Source organism: Sycon ciliatum, chromosome 10 (assembly GCF_964019385.1).
Source record: "Sycon ciliatum chromosome 10, ocSycCili1.1, whole genome shotgun sequence".
Lineage (NCBI taxonomy): Eukaryota > Metazoa > Porifera > Calcarea > Leucosolenida > Sycettidae > Sycon > Sycon ciliatum.
Genome location: NC_088652.1, coordinates 15370139 through 15389925, shown reverse-complemented (window position 1 = coordinate 15389925; position 19787 = coordinate 15370139). Strand labels below are relative to the sequence as shown.

The following is a 19787-nucleotide window of genomic DNA, read 5'->3' as shown; positions in this document are numbered from 1 at the left end:
GGCTGCCTCCGCTGCGTCTGGCCTTCATGTTGACACGCGCTCTAGTCTAGGGACCGTTTTGCAGCTTTAGCTCACTAAATCCGGGGTGAGAGAGAGGTATGATGCTGCAAAAGCGGAGATGAGGCAAAGTCACCAGCAGGCGTAGGTCTAACGCTGCAGGCATAGTATCAGGAAAACACCATCGGCTCCCCTAACCTGACCCGCTTAAACCCCTTGTGAACCGAGCCTCGGCGTATTTGCTTCAAACTACGTATAATACGTAACCTGCTGTTAGGACGAAGTTCACTCAGGCGTTGGATCAGCTCATTTAGTCCTGTCCTAGGCCCAACGGATACGATATGGACGAAATTCAGTGGAGACTGACTGGATTCAAAGAAACGAATGAGCGTATGGTCGAAGATGGTGTCTTCTGTTCGGAGGCTGAAATTCTCCAACTGAGTGAGTTTCTCCAAGCTTTCAAAAAAGCTCTGGTGCTCAACATTGGGGGTGTCTAGAGCTAGTGTCTTCAAGTTCTGGAGCTTGCTGATGGCAGCAGCCAGTCTTGGGATGTACGTGCATTCTTCAGTATTGATGGCACTGAGCTGTAGGCACTCCAGATGCGGACGGTGTGATGCAAGCGATTCAAGGTCTGTGTCTGACCATGACGACATTGCTCTTAGTGACAGCGATCGTAGCCTTGACAGCTTTCCAAGAGTGGCCAACTCACCAAAGTTCTCCGGAAGCACAATCCGGCGACTATCGCGGGAGGCACACCAAAGGCTTCCAGTGGGTTCTATGCCTGGTACACCAATTGCACCACCGATAGATAGACTCGACAAATTGGGGCAGGCTGATACTAGCAACTGAGCACTATGCTCATTCCCATCTCTGGAATATTGCGGATCTCGCCAGTCACGGTTAACTTGATGCCACCGAAAGAGGAATGCAAAATGTCTCAGCGACTTGAACGCTGAAGCCATTTTCACTAACGCATCACACGGCGCTGATGTTCTCCAACCAGATATATCCAGCAACGTGAATTTGTTCTCTAGGCGAGAGAACGTCTCAAAGAACTCAGCATTGTACTTTTCGTCTATAGGAAGCACTTTGTCTACTGTAACCCCGACACTCAGCTGCGTGATTTGCAGGTTGTTCTTCAGGATTTCAAGAAGCCGGTCTGGTTCAATGTGAAGATTCTTGAGAACTAAACTTTGAAGAAAGGCAAAACTTTCTGAGGTTGGAGAAAACTTATTCGTCTCGAACGATGAACAGTCTACACAGCTTCCCGACAATCCGCATACGTTAGCAGGTGTTACACCGCAGAGAGCTGTAGCGAATACGGCAAAATCATTGTGCACCTGAAGACTTCGCAGATGCGCAGCATTTGCTCTGATTCGTTGCAGCAGTTCCTTCACGTCATCACCGGGAGGGTTCCAGCCGACGAACGTGAGTTGCAGAGACGTCTTGACTGCTAATGATACTAGAGTATTCATCGTCGAATCAGTAAATTCAAAGGAGTAGTCATGGGGAACAGTGCGTGGCCTCACGGCAAGTGTTACACGAACATCTTGCAGGTGTTCAAATTGAAGTGATGCCTCCAGTATTGTCATATCTCTTCCCATGAAACACATACTGACGTCAAGCACCACAAGGTTTGGCATGAATTGCAAACCGTCAACTACTGTCTTTGCTAAGATTCTTGGTCCTGATGTCGGCTGGAAATACTGTCCCACCAATACCAACTCTTTCACGTGCTGTCCACATTTGCGTGCCATTTCCAGAAATCTCTTTTTCATCCTTCTTCTAGATCCTTGGCGGAAATCAAAAGACGTGGTCTCGCACACCCTAAACTTCCATCGAGCAGCAACCCTCGCGAATTGCTGAGAGACGGTTGCTAGGCGATGACTTTGATACCATCCATCAGGCAATTTGCTGAATATCAGTGCCCATACTTCATCCGGCAAATTGGGCAGTGCTGGCGACGAAGGCGAAAGTGGCAGTTCGTCATCTCCATTGTCGGGGTCGCCCCGGTGTGGACGTTCGCCATAGCGTTTCTTCATCTGGCCTGCGCCACTCGACGAGTTTTCAGGAGCGTTCTCACTGCATTCCATGGCCGCTAAACTACAAAGGCTTCACCCGTAACGTTGCAAATTCTCGTCGATCTACAGTGAAAGCCTCACCCGTTACTTCTCTAGAAATATCCGGCAGGCTACAAACCTCAACCGGTTCACTGCAAACACTGAGCCACTGGCAGCATCCTTTACTTCATTAATCCTCACGGCAGCGTTCTCAATGACTTTGTAGCCACTCATCGACATACATAGGTAATAATACTTGACACGTAATCCGCATCACTATACATGTACCTGTATGAACTATAATCTAAAACACAAGCTACCCTGTTTCTTGATGGCTGCTGTTTCTTGAACCATTTGTCACTCGTATAACTAAAAGCAATTAATTATTATTATTATTGTTGTTAACCCTTTTACCGCTAATGACGTACATGATTGTATAATACTGTATACATGTACGCCATTGGGAAGGACCCCCATGGCCCAACGATCACCCATCCACTAATGACGTATGTATACGCAGTTTGAGCACTCTCAGCGCTAGTGCATGGAGCTGTCCTAATGTCTTTTGTTCTCGTAGCCATGGCTGACAGTTCAATCCTATTTTAATCTCGGAGTTGCACTGATGAGGCCTCATTGGCCGAAACAGTCTGGCTGTCTGTATCATTGAGCATTTCGCTCCGCGATTTCGATCTTGTAGCGCACTCTCAATAGGACGCACTTGCGCTGTAGTCCGCAGGCCAAAGCGGAAAAAAATGCTCCAAAAAAATTTCGTTCCCGCTGATGGGGTACCAAGGTTTGTTGACTCTGCGTGATAGAGTGTTCCTTTACGAGCACAATGATGTAGGTTTGGTGTCAGGGGACTTGTCCTTTCGCGTGGAATTGAGGGGGGTTCGACAGCTGTCAAATATGCACAGCTGTCGTGTACGGGGATTCTGAGCAAGCACGGAAACTGCTCAAAACGGATCAAGTGATGCACGTCACGCAGAATTTGGAAATTTTGAACTGAGTGATCAGGTGACGGCGAACACATTGTCAAATTTCTGATTGCACGTACAGCCATTTCCTGTTCTTCCTTTCCTTATGTCAAGCAATGATTGCGCGTTGTGTTAGGCCTTTGTCGTCCAGCTCATGGCGTCCTCGCCTGCTCCTTCAGAGTCCCTAAACAAGCGCAGTACTCGCCAGTCCGTTGAAGTTCCTCGTATCGAACCAGGAAGGAAGAATTGCATATTTTGTGGATCCATCCAGAAAAGAATACCAGGTACCAACAAAAAGCAGAGTACTTCGCAGATTTTGACACTCGAAGCTGAGGAAAGGCTGAGAAAAGCTGCTGCCATACGGAAGGACGAGGGCAGTTCGAATGCCATTTCAGCAGTCAGTAGCCTCATTGCAAGAGAGGCATACTATCACAAACAGTGTTACAACGATTTTACAAGAGAGTCATCCCTTGCACGAATCCGTGACAGCACACCAGCTACATCGACCCCAGCTACATCGACCCTAGTCACTAGCTCGTCTGCAAGTAGCGCTGAGCATGACCTGTCAACACCAAGACAAGAGGGAAACATCGAAGACTTTTACCACCTAGTACACCAGTTGCTGTTTGTGGAACGCACTGCTGTTAGCATTTCACGTCTTACGGCAGACTACAACGCGACAGTACAAGGAACTGCTAGGAATGACAGAACCAAAGCTGCTATCACAGAACGGTTTGGTGAATCTGTCACTTTTGTGCGCCGTCCGTCCCGGAACAGGGCTGAGCTAGTTTTCGCTAATGCCCATGCCAGTGAGATAATAGCCAGTTTGTATGCCGAGGTTGAAGAGGCGCGGGATTCGGATGGGGTTGATGATGATATTTGGGTGGAGGAGGACAATGCAGCTAACACTTCAGGAGGTGAAGGTGTTGTAGCACAAGATCGCCTGCGTATTGTATATCACGCCGCACGTCTTTTACGGACTGCGTGCCAGGAGACAAAGGCCCAAGAGTCAAGCGGGGAAATCCCAACAGTTGCTGAAGCAAACGCATGCTTACCCAGCCTACTCCACAACTTTCTGGCTTGGGTAGTGACTGACCAGCATCATGATGACATCGGTCAGGACAAAGTTGATTTGGATGAGCAGCTGCAACGTCACGTCTCCTCCATTGGCCAGGATCTGCTGTATAATTATTACATCAGGACTGCCGTGCCCCAAACATGTTGTTCTGGGACTGACCCTACATCAACTCTACCGGAGCGAGAAGCTGCTGAAAATGCTTAACCGGTTTGGGCACACCATTGCCTTCTCCCAGGTTTTGGAAAGGGAGACTGCTATGGCAGAGCGGCGAGTGCGAGACGGGCACATAGTGGATGCGTTACCGGGTGGCATTGACCCCCACCGGCCATTCTTCCATGTAGCAGATAATAACGACTTAAACGAGGAGACTCTGGACGGGAAAGGGACCACACACTGCACCAACACCGTTGTTGTCCAGCCCCGTGCTTCATCTGTAAGCCGCCCTGACAGTGATGTTTCTCCTGCTGAGCCAGCACGAAAACGCAAGCGTATGCTGGCCCTCGAACCTGAGGTTCTTCCCGAATTAGTGTGCCCGACAAAAGTCAACCCAGAGCGCCTTGAGGCAGTTGACGTGGAGACGCTGGACACCTCACTGCCTCACTGTTCTGACGCGGTGGCCATGGATGACTTCATCTGGCAGCTTGCACGGGCTTCAAAGGACGGTGACATCGGCAAAGTCATTTTGTCCCGCACTGATCAAGACCAGACAGTTATTATTATTATTATTATTTATTGCAACATCTCAAGACTCGGCGGAAACAGGGGCCAATATTACGAGAGTGGGTGATTGCCAACCACGGCGATAAATAGAAATAAGGGGAGGGAAAAAGAAAGTTCCAGCGTGGTCGGCATTTAATGCCCTGCTTCAACGCCAATGCATCCCACCACGGTCTGCCATAGGTTACTGCCCTGTGGTCAACTCGTCACCAACTGACATGTCAACAGTCTACGCCATCCTCAGAAAGTGCCTTGGTCGATGTGCCAATGCTGGCCTCCCATTTACCATCATTGTAGTGGACCAAGCCATTTACGCAAAGGCATTGGACATTATTAACCACCGGCCTGACGAGTTCTCACCCGTGGTGCTGAGATTGGGAGCGTTTCACGCAGCCTGCACGTTCCTCGCCATCATCGGGAAGCGTTTCCGTGATGCAGGTCTCCTTGATCTGTTCGTTGAGTCCGGGATAGCTGGACCATCTTCTGCCTCGTCTGCGTTAGACGGGACTCAATACAACCGAGCTGTGCGTTTGCACAAGGTTGTTGCAGAGGCTTTGCATCGGATGCGGTGGCAGCAGTTCGTGCAAGATGCGGATTCCACGATCATCAACCTAGCAGCCCTCCGATCTTCACTAACGTCTTCATTCAAGGAGCTACAGTCTTGTGTCACCGATGACAACTCGGCGTGCATCACGGCATCACCGGAGGCTGTTGAGTTGCACAAGCAGTATACGGAGTACTGCCGGAAGCGGGCCGCTTCATCAGAAATTTTCAACTTCTGGTCTTCCTACATTGCCATGGTGAGCCTTCTGCTCCGGTTCTTGGGTGCAAGTCGAATGGCAGATTGGAAGTTCCATCTGCAGTGCGTTTTGAAAATGCTCCCTTGGTGCTTTGCGTACGACAGGCAAAACTACGCCCGCTACATGTCCTTTTATTGGCTGCAAATGACCCAGTTGCCAACAACACATCCCGAAGCGGATCGGTTCCTGCAAGAAGGAGGTTTCTCCGTCCAGCGCTCCGACAACCACCCATTTGCTCAGGTCCCATCTGACCAGGCCATTGAACAGTCGATAAACCGGGCCACAAAGACCGTAGGAGGCATTATTTGGTTCAGCCGCCATCCAGCAACCGTGCAGAGATGGGTGTTGACTGCACATGACCGAGCCGCTGTGGCAGATGTCTGTTCGGAGCACTGTGGTATGGACAGTGGTACCGAGGAGCGAGATACCTTGCACAAAGAGTGCCAGACGGGAAGAATGGCTCGTGATGAAAACGATGTCGTGAGTGTGGTCGAGACTGTCAGCAAGTTTCTCAACCCATTCGCATCTGACGGCGAGGAACCGCTGCCTTTGACACAGTTCGCATCTGGCATTAAGGCACCCCATGATGTAGCCCAGGATCTGCTCCATGCCGAATCTCGTGGACATAAGGCCTTCACGGCTTTTCTTAGCGAGAGACTGTTGTCTGGAGCATCCGAGAAACAATCCCACGATCCACTGAAGAAGCTGCAGCTGAAGACCTTCACTCTGAAGAAGCAGAAGAAGAAGACTCCTGGAAGTGGTCAAGCCGAAATTCTCCGGAATGATCGGTCAACATTCTCCAGGACTGCCCTGATTGCTCAGACCAGGTAGATGGATATGCGTCATGTCCTGTCATACCCACTTGGCCCCCTGCCCTGGGCTTTAGCAACAACGTCAGGATCTCTGGTGAAGACCAGCAAGTCTGCCCTGCTGCCGTTGCTCACGGACAAGGCGATTGTCGACGACAGTACACACCCACACGATGGTGCACTAATAGTCGACGCCATGGCGATACTGTTGAGGTCAATGAAGACTTCCAGCTTGCCATCCACGTTTGCCGAATATGCCGAGTGCATCCTAGATCGCCTGTGTAAGTTCTTTGCACGGTATGCTCGAGTGGACTTTGTTGTTGATACGTAGACCCGGGTGCTCGAATCAGAAACGATTTGACAGGTGTGCAATTTCTCATCTGTAAATCTCAACAATGTCAGAATATACTTTTGGAGAGGCGATGGAACAGGGAAGAGAGTCTGGCTTGACCCACCCAGCAGGAATTCAGAACCTGGGTGCGCTACAACACAAGCTACAGTACGCAGTAAAATGGTCGTATTTCCTTCGGATTTTTTATTTGAAAATTGGGTGCTCGAATCAGAAACAGCGAACTCGTCAGATCGTCTCCGATTCAAGCACACGGGTCTGCCATCGTCTACGCTTGGTGTGGCAGTTGAGGGCAGGGAGTAGTAACTTACTACTTAATTTTTGAGAGCAAGATGGTCAGTGGAGCCGCAGATTCAGCAGGTCTTTGGCAGCACCGTACAGGAGACCCATATCGTCGAATCAAGGACCCAGCAAAAAGTGGGTCGCGAGTATTTCAAAAAGTGTTTACCGGGCAGCGCTGAAATTTGGCATACCGTTAGCAGGCCGTATGTTGATGGTATTTGTGAAAACTAAACGAAATCGGAACAAGTTTAGGTACAATTTCAGGGTGTTTCTGTTTTGGTACCCTGTGTCTCATTCGAGCACCCGGGTCTACCGGGATATGTCGATCAAGAATCTGGAACGTTCATCACGGGCCGCTAGTGGGACTCTACGGCAGCATATCACTGGCGCTGATCAACGGCTTCCCAGGCAGTTTGCCAAGTTCCTGGCAGTGGGTGACAACAAAGAGGAATTGATTGCATTCCTCGCCGTACAGTGGCAGCGTCCTGCCATGGTTGAGAAGGTGCCTGAGCAGAGGGAACTTGTCGTTACCAGCGGTAGCTCTTGTGTGATGATCAAACGTCAGGCAGGTGCTACAAGTGTCGTCCCTGTACTTGACTTGGAGTGCAGCCACGAGGAAGCGGATACCCGTCTCTTGTTGCATGCATCTCATGCTGGATCCGCAGGCTATCCCACCGTCACGGTCAAGTCCCCGGACACTGATGTAGCAGTTCTGGCTGCCTTCGCCCGCCATTCCATTTCTGGAAGATTGTACTTCCTCACTGGGACTGGGAACAAGGTTCGATGCATCGACATGGCAACTGTCAGCGACGAGCTTGGCCCAGAACTCTGCCAAGCACTGCCAGGCTTCCACGCCTTCACTGGGTGTGATAGCACAAGTGCTTTTTGCATACCGCGGGAAGAAGGCTGCATTGAAGATTCTGCAAAGCACCGATCCTGTTGGGTCTACATCTCGGCAAGCATTCACCTCCCTGGGGAAAGGCTTCGAACCACTGACAGCTGATGTGCTCATCAACCTTGCGACATTTGTGTGCTCCTATTACAAAGTCTCTGGTTGTAGCAGCGTCAACGACGCAAGGTATGAGCTGTTCTGCACAAAGACCTTGCAGTCAAACCAGCTTCCACCATGCAAAGATGCCTTCCTGAAGCATGCCGCGAGAGCTAACTACCAAGCTGCCATTTGGCGCCAGTGCATTGTGGCTCAGCCTGCGATACAAGCACCACAAGATAATGGCCAAGGTGAGTGAGCTGACTGTAGCATATAATGCAGTTGTAGAGGAGGACTGCAGTATGAAAATGATGGATATTCTCTGAACAAGACATGTTCGTTGATGTTGCTACTTATACAATAGAGTGAATCAGCTGTGTTATCAACACAATCATGCATGAAGTAATTGACTGTTGTAGTGTAAGAAGCTTTTCTGATATATGGAGTAAATAATTTTCATTCCTCCATCTGTTTGTTCTCCCCATTACAGGTTGGTGTCTTGACCAGAACGGTGATCTAGCTGTGGACTGGCTTAGTATACCACCCGCTCCCCACTCTGTCCTCGAGTTTCTCAGCTGTGGCTGTAAGACTGGCTGTGGAGGAGGCAATTGCTCCTGCAGGCGTCACATGCTCGTGTGTACAGATGCTTGTAGCTGTCACCATCATGCTTCAGTTCCATGCAAGAACTGCCCGGTGGAATCTGCTCCTGGACATGACGAAGTACAGGCCATCGATGAGGGAGATCTTCCGTCTGACACTGAGCAGCAGTGAGTCACCCATTTATGGACACACGGATAATGCACTTTCGTTTTATGTTACATGTAACTGTTCAACTCTAAACATTGGGTATACAGAACTGTGTTCACGTTGTGACATGCTTCCCTATTCTGATTCATGGGTGACTACAATGTAAGGTCGTACTGTGAGTCAGTGAGTTCTATGCTTCTATGGTCTGTCAATGCAGGTAATTGCATGAATGGCAAGTACGGATCACGTCGGTTTACCCAGTATGTGCTCAAAACTAGTGGACCGATGCGGTTAAAAGTCAGGCACCTCTACTTGTTGCATACACGTGTATGTGCTGAGTGTTTTTGCTGGCTTCTGAAACAACGTAGTGTATAGTGTATAGTATATAATTATATACAATGTAGTATGAGTATGTGGTTGGTAATAATGCAAAGCCAACATCTTTGGTACGTCAGATTTATGTGCATCTCTCGGCGTCCATATTTTGTTGGCCGCTTAGCCGAATCTACTGTGCATAGCAGCATATACTGTGCATAGCAGCATATACTGTGCATAGCAGCATATACTGTGCATAGCAGCATATACTGTGCATAGCAGCATATACTGTGCATGTTCAGTTCCCCGCTCAAGTCCATTACTGAGTTGGCAGCGATTGCCGGATAGCCCTCCCACATTGTACATTGTCCAATGCCCATGTGATGGCATACTCTTCTTTTTGTCTTTTTTATATTTTCTACGCCTTCATTTTGATTTGATAACAGCCGAAGTTTGTTTCAGATGATGGCCCAGTCACATGGAGAAGCCCACCTACATGTGTATTTCATGTACATTATAATACTTGTGATGCGTACTCTGTTCTTTGCTTCTGATGTACATACGATCCCCAATGTGATTTGGCTACAGCTCATTACGAACGACGATCCATGTATTGGACATAATCTTATCAGTGATTGTAATGCTATTGTATACCAAAGGGCATTCTGAATTGTATTGTGAAACAAGGCCCACAAGAAGTGATAAAGACTGTAAAATGTCCAGGTATATCACGAGGGGAGAGCCTCCCCTTCCACCCCATTCTGCATCCGTAATCGAGGGGCCGAGCACCCCCCTTCTACCCAACTACTGTACTTACAGTGCAATGGTATTGACCTTTTGTATGCACACAATTGTCGTACTGTGGGCGACCCAGCATGGGTTCTAGTTGCACGATTATCATCAAACCTTGGATACTGGTGGTTCTTGGTCTTTCTTTGGCAATACAAAAAACTGGAACTGCTTACAGCATAGGAAAGGTTGTAAAATTTGAATTTCGACTTCCGTTACCATGGCAACATCAAAATAATAGTATTCCTTTGATTTGGTCAACTTAGGACAAGAATCCCGGGACAAGAGATACATGATAAGAAAGCCCAAGCACCACTCTATCATTTCGTATAGTCAAACCTTGGTACCCTTCTGCTCGGAGTGAAAAGTACGAATTTTGCACCCTGGCCTGCGGACTACTGGTTAGCTTTATGCTTTGCCCTCTGCTTCTAGCAGTTTAAGCACTCTCAGCGCTAGTACATCAGTAGTATGGACCGAGCGAGTTCTGGTGCAAAGTTGAACCCACTTGACCTTATCAATGGGCACTCGAACTCTGGGGTGTTAATAAGTGTCCACTTGAAATGTGAAGTGGTTTTTAAGTGGCCCAGGTGTCACCTGTAATTGGATTAATGACTAAGTGGTTTTAAAGTGCCTTTCGGCGACATACGGTAAGTGCTTTTTAAGTGGTGTGGGCGGTATTTATAAGATTGACTGTCTGTGCGTGTGGAAAACATGAAGCAGCAGGTCCACCTTTAGCAAGTCAGTGTACGTTGGGATGAGCGGACTGGAGCTCAGCAAGGAGCTCATGTACAGGTTTTATTACGACCAGCTCCAGCCACGCCACACAGACCGTATGAAACTGTTATACGGACACGGACTAGTTGTTTCTGATGTTCCGCACAGAGGATCTGTATGCGGGCATGATGAGTATGGCTGACGAGTATGACACCAGAAAATTTGACCCCGACAACCCTCTCGCGCAAGGGTGTGTAGAGAGCGGTGAGGAGAGATTCACCATCGCGGACTACCGTCTTTGCCTGTTCGATAGGACCAGGATGGCTCACGCAATGACCACCCTTCAACGCCATTCACATCGAATCTTCACGGAGACGATGGTCAAGTCGTCTTTGTCACCATTCGACAGTAAGCGGCACATCTTAGCCGACGGTGTCAGCACACTTGCACATGGACAAAGTGTTTGTTTGGCTGCTTCCACGCCTTCATTTCACTCACCTTTTGTAGTAGCTCACACCGTCGGAACGCTCTCACATCTTTTCTTCTAATTTCTTTCGTTTTCTCTCCCACTTTTTTCACACTTCACCTTGTATAATTCCAACTATCCTATAGACCTATAAGTAGTTTGTTTCTCCGTATAGCCTCTATTGTGAGACGATTTTTCCCTGATGATAATCTCAAGAAAATCGATTAGGAACATCAATTTTGATACATGTATTCTCATTCATCATTTCGTAATGTCCGCTTCACTTATACTATTAATCGCCTTAATAAAGTTATTGTCTCCCCGTCGCCTATTAATAGTATTATTAATATTTAAGGGGGCAACCTACCCAAAAATTTCATATGGCATTCAATTGACCGTAACTTTGGTGTTTCTCAGTGGATTTGAGTGAAGTTTTGACCACACACTCCTGCCACTATGCTGGCCCTCAGGACATGATTTACAAGATCTTGCGCCTCACTGACAGGCTTTTCAGGCCGGAAAAACTCAAATTTCCGGCATAGTGCCACGGTGTGCGAGTCACCCAGGAGCCAAACAAATGCATTTACAATTGTTCACATTTTCGTGCCCATTCTGTCCGTGCGCGGGACACAAACTTAAAACAAGTCCAGAAGCAGCCATGGGTGGTGGGATAGGGCCCCTCAACGTGGCCCTGGAATCTGTCACAACGGAACTAGTGGGCGTTCTCTCACAGACTCCCACAGACCCAAGTCAATTTTTGAATTTGTTTAGGTTTAGCACGTGCTACGAGGTCGTACCTTTGATACAACATCCAGTGCTGGGACGTCCACAGCAAGTCATTTCCACAGCGCTGCACACCAAATCCAGGATGCCCTCAGAAACCGGCAAAGACTACCACTCACGTTTCACTACTGCCTAGTACTGAATCCTGCCTGACTTCTTGACCGACTCAAACTTGCCAAAGTCACTAAATCAACGTCAACTACAATAATCAAGCCACATATCTGCAACGTCACGAGGGTGCTGGCAAAAGTCCTGCAGCCCAATACGTGGTTTTTAACGTGATTTTTTGGACTTTTTTTTAGACTTGCAGCAATATTCTGCACACTTTCGTGTGTTTCCATGATACGACAAGTTGCGCACGGTCTGCTCACATTCAAATACAGTTCTGCCAACAAATGACAGCGTGCAACAAAAAATCTTTCCTTGCAAGGGCACATTTCGGCCATAACTCTTGAACGGCTGGTCAGATCAGGACACAATTTTCAGAGAATTGGCAGCTTGCTCTTTCAACTGACGTAGCACTCAATATGAATTACAAATTCGATTTTTCAGCGAATATTTTGGTAGTCTGCCACCTTAAACTCGGATACTGAGCCAGTAATAAATGTAAAAAAGAGAAGAAACACATGAGAACGAGTTATACAGCAACTTTCCACGACCGTAAGAAGATGATAAACGGTCAGAAAGTGTGATAATAGGGCACAAAACTGACAGGCTACTGAGACCTTCAACGACCCGAGACCTAGCTCTAACACATATCCAGTGCGCAAAGCAACAGCCTTCCAACTTGGAAGTTTCATGGTTACGTAGGACCGAAAAGGGGAAGGTTAGTGCAGCGAAAATGTGCACAATCTAAGTCTCGCGGCAACAAAGAATGCCGACTGTTACAGGACGATGACGACACCAGTTATTATGTCATGACAATGCGGTCTGACTACAATTCGAAGCAGCAAAGCAACTCACCACCCCACTTGGGTGGGTCAGCAATATCAGAGATAAAGGAAGGGGGAAGCTTTGCGAAAACGTCGGGTCGCTGAATGTCACAGTAGCCTGTCAGTTTTGTGCCCCATTATCGCACTTTCTGACCGTTTATCATCTTGTTACAGTCGTGGAAAGTTGCTGCATAACTCGTTCTCATGTGTTTCTTCTCCTTTTTACATTATTATTATTTTTATTAACTGGTTTGAGGGAAAGAGACAAACGGGAAAAATCTGAAGAAAAAATTGACTGTCACCACCAGGACTCGAACCAGGGACCCTCGCTTGTAGCCAGCGATGCTCTAACCACTGAGCTATGGTGTAGTCGTCATCCCAGCAGAGGCCGTTCAACATTTTCTTCAGACTTCGTAACTCACACTTCCTGTGAATCCACACTATTATTTTTATATAATTATTTTTATTTTTGAAAGGATTGGGAGAACTTCAAATTCATATTATTATTGTAGAAAGGAAAGGGGCATATGGATACGAGTTAAGAGTAACTCTCCATCACAGTAACTGGATGCTATATTATACAGTCAGAAAGTGCAATAACTAGGCTCAAAACTGACAAGAGTACTGAGACATTCGACGTCCTGACACCTAGCTTCAACACATCTCCGTAGCGCTAACCGACAGCCATCCAACTTAGAAGGTTCATGGTTATGGAAAGACCAAAGAGGGGAAGGCAAATAATATTATTATTATTATTATTTTCAGACTTTTCCCGTTTGTCTCTTTCCCTCAAACCAGTTAATATTATTATTATTATTATTATTATTTTAATATGGCAATAAGTAGGACGAGCTGAAGCGACATGTGGACTACTTTATTAACAATGTAAGCGATGGAGACGATGCAAGAAACAACCTAAAGGGTAAGGAAAAATACATGTAAGAAGAAAAAGGGTAATGGAAAAAAAGATGATTCGAACAAGTTTTCGTACAACACTCTTCAGGAATCACCGTTGTACTAAAGAACAAAATGAGAACAAAGGAAATAATATAGCAATCAAGGTAGGGTGACACGATACAATGACAGCACTGGAATATCGAGGTGCGATTTCTCACAAAAGTGTGCAGAAAACAAGGGTATACAAGTAAGAACAAGAAGGAAGTAATCATGACCGAGTTTGAGCTCTTTTACCGCAAGTTATTACGCTTCAGACCGGTGTCCGAGTCACAACAGTCAATTTGCGCCGCAAAGATCCGGGCAGAGGCCGAGGAACACGCTGATGCATTACCGGATAGAAGAACGTTTTCATTGAAACGCGAACATCTCAAAGCCCTGCATGAGCTACGGAATAACAAAGACATTATTGTCACGCGCCCTGATAAGGGTCGTGCAACTGTTTTAATGAATAAAACTGACTACATCGAGAAGATGTCCGTTATCCTAAATGACACATCAAAGTTCCGTACACTTGGTCCGGTCAAGACCTGTGATCGAACTGAAAAATTAGAAAAGGATCTTGTAACTTATCTTAAGAAGCTAAAGAATGAAGAACAAATATCAAAACATGAATTCGATCGCATCAAACCGACTGGTACCCTTCGTCCTAGACTCTATGGCCTTCCTAAAATCCATAAACCTACATGACCTGTTAGACCAATAGTATCCATGACCGCCTCCCCTCAATACTCTATCTCGAAATGGCTGTGCATCTACCTACAGCCTGTTCAAGATTACTATTGCAAACGCACTGTGAAGGATAGCTTCGACTTTGTTGCGAGGCTTCGTGATAGTCCGGTCCCTCTCAATGCACACATGTGTTCCTTCGATGTTGTAAGTCTCTTTACGAATGTTCCTATTGATGAGACTGTTGACATCTGTATGGATGTATTGTACCGTAACGATGATGTTGATACTCCATGGGTATCGGAAGCGGCGTTTCGTCATTTGATGCTTTCAGTTACAACTGGTGTCGAATTTTCGTTCAACGATGTGATGTACAAGCAAGTGGATGGTGTGGCGATGGGATCTCCTCTTGGTCCCGTCCTCGCCAATATATTCGTTGGTTATTGTGAGTGCAAGATTGATGAGTCGCTTTGGCCCGCGTTCTACGTGCGTTTTGTTGACGATTCGTTCACGCATTTTGACAGTGTTGAGAGCAGTGAATTGTTTCTCGATGTGCTCAACAGCCTACATCCTTCCCTCCGCTTTACTTGTGAGCACGAGCAGTCTAGTAAGTTGTCATTTCTAGACGTGCTTTTAGAGAAGACTGGCTGTGAAATGTTGACTTCTGTGTATCGTAAGCCTACGTTCACCGGTCAGTACATTGCCTTCGATTCATATTGTTCGTCTCAATACAAGGTCAACTCAGTTCGTAACGTCGTGGACCGTGCGAAAAGTATTTGTTCGCCCAGTAAGCTGCAGGCCGAGCTCGATTTTCTTCGATCTGTTTTCTTGAAGAATGGCTATCCGGAATTCTTGTTGCGTAAATTTCTGTCCATGGAGCAGAAACCGAAATCGGTGCTCATTGGTCCACCTCGCTGTCCCGTCTATCTATTTTTGCCATGGAAGGGGCAGGAATCGATCAAAGTGTGTCACGAAGTCAAGTCTATCGTCCATCGTACTTATTATGCAGTACATTTTGTGCCAGTCTTCACAACAATGAGTGCGTTCACGGTGCGGAAGGACGTCCTACCAACCCTCCACCTCAGTCATGTTATCTACAACTTCGAATGCCGACATTATGTTAGTCGGTATGTTGGTAGGACTGATAGCACCTGAACGCACGTATCAAACAACACACTCCACTTCACATCCTTCCACCCAGTGCGCAATCTGAGAGGCCCAAACGCGGGAGGCCTAGGAAAAACCCATCACCTAGACGGCAGGATAGTTCCCTGCCGCTGTCTGCCGCTCCCCCTCTGACATCTGTGTTGGACGGGCTTGAGCTTGGCAGCTCTTTGGAGGTGCGTGCGGAACCGCCATTGGTGCAGCCCTCGGGTGTGCCTAAGTCTGTGCCTCTGGGTGCTTTGCATGGGGCTGTGCCTCGAGTGGTGACAGCACCTCTGCCTCCCCCTGACCCTCCTCCTTCGAGGTCTGTGTTGGTGGGGAGCACCCGCGGCGGTCGATTTGTCCCACCGGAACCAGAGCTGGATTCAACAGAAAGACCAACAACCATGGCAGCAACAACAACACCAGCTTCACATCCAACAACAACACCAGCTTCACATCCAACAGCAAGAACAAATAATCCACAAAACAAAGCAGCAAATGACAGACCACGGAGATCTAAAGCAGATTACAACCGGACCTATGAATTCACGGTAAAAATACAAAGGAAACAATCGGAAAGGACGACGACTGACATGAAGGCAACGGCATTCATGGTTTGCGTGGGTGGTGAAGGTGAGACGCAGGACGATGCAAGTGATGAGGAGAGTCAAACCGCGGTGGATGACGGAGCAGGTTCTGATTCGGACAGTGAGGGAGAAGGTGAGCTGAGTGAGGGTGAGAGTGAGTGTGAGGCTGTGCGCGTGAGTCGAGATTGTGTGCGTCCGTCTCGTAATAATAGGTCTTCAGTATACAATCATTTGGTTTCTAGTACTGACTGTTGTCGTACTTATTCTGATTCCTGTTTTTCTGTTTTGTGCCGTGCTCGTCATGGTTATCTTTTGCAGTTACAAGTTTTGGAAGCTGTTTGTCAGCGCATTCATAAGCCGAATTTGTGTGTCCAGAAAGATAGTGTTATTACCCTAAAATTGTTCAAATAATGTTCTGTTGTGTAGTGTTGCAACGTTGTTGCCACTTGTGCCTAAATTTGTTTTGTCACCTTCTTGTTTATTATTGTTATTATTATCATTAGTTCTCACTTTTTTTATTTTGTTGCTGATACACACTTGTCACGCTTAGTTCTTACTTGTATACCCTTGTTTTCTGCACACTTTTGTGAGAAATCGCACCTAGATATTCCAGTGCTGTCATTGTATCGTGTCACCCTACCTTGATTGCTATATTATTTCCTTTGTTCTCATTTTGTTCTTTAGTACAACGGTGATTCCTGAAGAGTGTTGTACGAAAACTTGTTCGAATCATCTTTTTTTTTCATTACCTTTTTCTTCTTACATGTATTTTTCCTTACCCTTTAGGTTGTTTCTTGCATCGTCTCCATCGCTTACATTGTTAAAATAAAGTAGTCCACATGTCGCTTCAGCTCGTCCTACTTATTGCCATATTAAAATTATTGTCTCCTCGTCGAATTTTTAAATTATTATTATTACTACTATTATTCTCTTATCCGTCCCGAATGGGACTCACGACGGCAGAATTGACTGTCAGCATGTGTGGGTGAGAGTGGGAGAACGAAATGAAAAAGAAAAGAAGAGTCTTGTAATAAAGGTCAAATTTAAGAAGAGCAGCACTAGACTAGCTGTGATTTTGGTGTGGACACACATGACCGACTGTGATGATCAATGATTTCATTTCATTTATCTTATTATAGCTATGAATAGGATGAAGGCCGCAGACATCACGCAACTACGTTACTTGTTTGACATGTATTTACTGTGTATTCTATAACAAAAAATATTATTGAAAACCCATAATCGATTTTCTTGTTCCTATCATCAGTGGAAAAATACGGAACTAAGGATACAACCAAAGAAACTGAAGTTAAGCACTGTAAATGGAAAGGTGTTAGAAATAACAACAAGATACAAGTGCAATAAAACCACTAGAGGAAACGCAAAAAGGTAACAAGATTACATAGCATCCCATTGCTTTGTAAGTTGCTAATCCCTTCCCACTTTGTGTACGTGCTCTTCATTTTCTTTTTTCTCTTCTTCCGTGGTTGGTCTCACCCTCTCCTCAATTCAATTAGCTGTCTTGACGTGCCACGAGGTGCAGAAATAAATAAATAAATAAATAACCAAAGGCACTTCGTTTAGCGCCTTCTCGCCTTTGGTTACGTAATCTTGTTACCTTTTTGCGTTTTTTCATGTTGTGAAGTCCCGCGGCTGGCGGTAGAGGTGTTTAAACGCTGTTCGTGTTTTGTCAATTGTATCCATGGATCTCGCAATTTCATCCTTGATGAAAGTCCTTTCAATTGAAAGGGACTGGTACGCTTTAGCCCGCTGTCCCCTCTTCTGAATTGCGCCACGACAGACGCCGAACTCCAAGCATTGTTTGAGAAAAGCAACATTAAACGCAGTGCACCTACAAACATAACGCTTGCGAAACACATTATTCAGACATTCAGTCTGATCGCGAGTGTATCTTCGTTTAAAGTAATTAAATAACCGACGAGGAGACAACAGTCGTAAAATAGCAATGAAACATATTAATTGTGCACTCATAACCATGTATAAATAATTAAATTGAAACAATTCCAGAACGTTTTCGTGTGACTATCAACAGTGGAACATCGTGTACTATTTTGTTGCGCACGTTTCTTTAAAAAGCAGTTGTAGGTGTTGGAAGCTGTATATATTCGCACACGTGACCCTGTTCTATGCAAGCAAAAAGAAAATGTTGTAGCACTCACACTTTTTAAATACGCACTCACCAGTTTTGTCCACACGCACTCACAGCTGCCACATTTATCTACTGCTACCATTCTCAGATACACTGCAAAGGTTCACACTGCACGCGTTATGCATAACCGCTAGCTGTGCTGCGTTCTAATGCTTCTTTTCATATTCTAGCTATATAACTGGTTGTTTTAGTGATTCTTATTATGTGACGATGTTCCACTGATGATAGTCACACGAAAACGTTCTGGAATTGTTTCATTTTAATTGTTTATACATGGTTATGAGTGCACAATTGATATTTTTCATTGCTAAAATTCAAGTATATTTTCTCTCTCTATCGCGGTGCTTTTTGTTACTCCATTGTCGTGAGTTCCCTTTGCAACGTGGACGAGAATTATTATTATTATTATTATTATTATTATTATTCAACGCAATAAATAGAGTAAGCTGCGCACTCAGTACAAACACCATTAGCAAAACTTGTTTTCATGTATAGAAGCTTGTTCCTCAAACGTTTTCGTGGCCATCTCATCAGAAGGATTACTGGCAAATCAACATTAGTTCTAAACTCAATATATATACGCAAAATGCAAGTAATAATTTTGACCCTATCTAGCGCGAGAAATGTTGAAAGAAACATTACATCAATCAACGATATCAGGTGAAAACAGATGAGATAAATTCACCACTAGAAAGTAACCATGCAACCTCGAACGAGAACTATTGATCTAAATTCACAAACAATTTCAACGTAAACAAATTCTTTTTCTGCCTACACAAGATCGGCTTGGTGGTACAAATGTAGATAGCCTCCAATACACGCAAATACGTGAACGAGACCAAACGGAAAAGCAATCATCAGTATAACTAGAACTATAACTAATCGTGAGTCAGTCAAGTGTCGAGTAACGTCGGCGGATTAGCGCGAGCTCCGGTGTGGGGAGCATACCCTTTCCTACAAATCATCGCCGAAGTCGCAACCACTACCTTATAACTAGTTTACTTATTATTATTATTACTAAACTAAATGGCTGAGCAGATGGTATTCCATTGTTTTCTGTCGCGGACATAGCTGCCGAGATCGCGAAGGCAGTTGGGCTTAAAAATGCAGATAAGTGTGAGTCGGACGTCATGAATATCCAGGCAGCAACACGGTTTATTCGCGACACATATTCAACTGAATACATTAAGGAAAGGTGGATGATGGCGCAAGGCTGCCTCCGCTACGTCTGGCCTTCATGTTGACACGCGCTCTTGTGACGGTTTTTTTTTTTTTAACTAGAGTCACGTAAACCCGTCATGTGTGAGCCATGAATAAGGGGAGTGGTGGCGTGGTCTGGAATGCTCTGCCGACCTTGGGTCTCGGCTTCATCACGACCAGGCGCGCTAATAGCAGAGTAAGAAAGAGATGGAGAGAGAGAGAGAGAGAAAGATAGAGAGAGAGAGATAGATAGATAGAGAG

At 46.0% G+C, this 19787-nt stretch overlaps 1 long non-coding RNA gene across 1 annotated transcript; it reads left to right on the top strand.

Annotated features, from left to right (window-relative positions):
* The first annotated feature begins 8282 nt into the window (after positions 1–8282).
* On the top strand, positions 8283–9177 carry LOC135826060 (uncharacterized). Its single transcript, XR_010555203.1, has 3 exons — positions 8283–8305; positions 8545–8821; positions 9019–9177. It is a non-coding gene; the product is annotated as an uncharacterized LOC135826060 (long non-coding RNA).
* The last annotated feature ends 10610 nt before the right edge of the window (positions 9178–19787 follow it).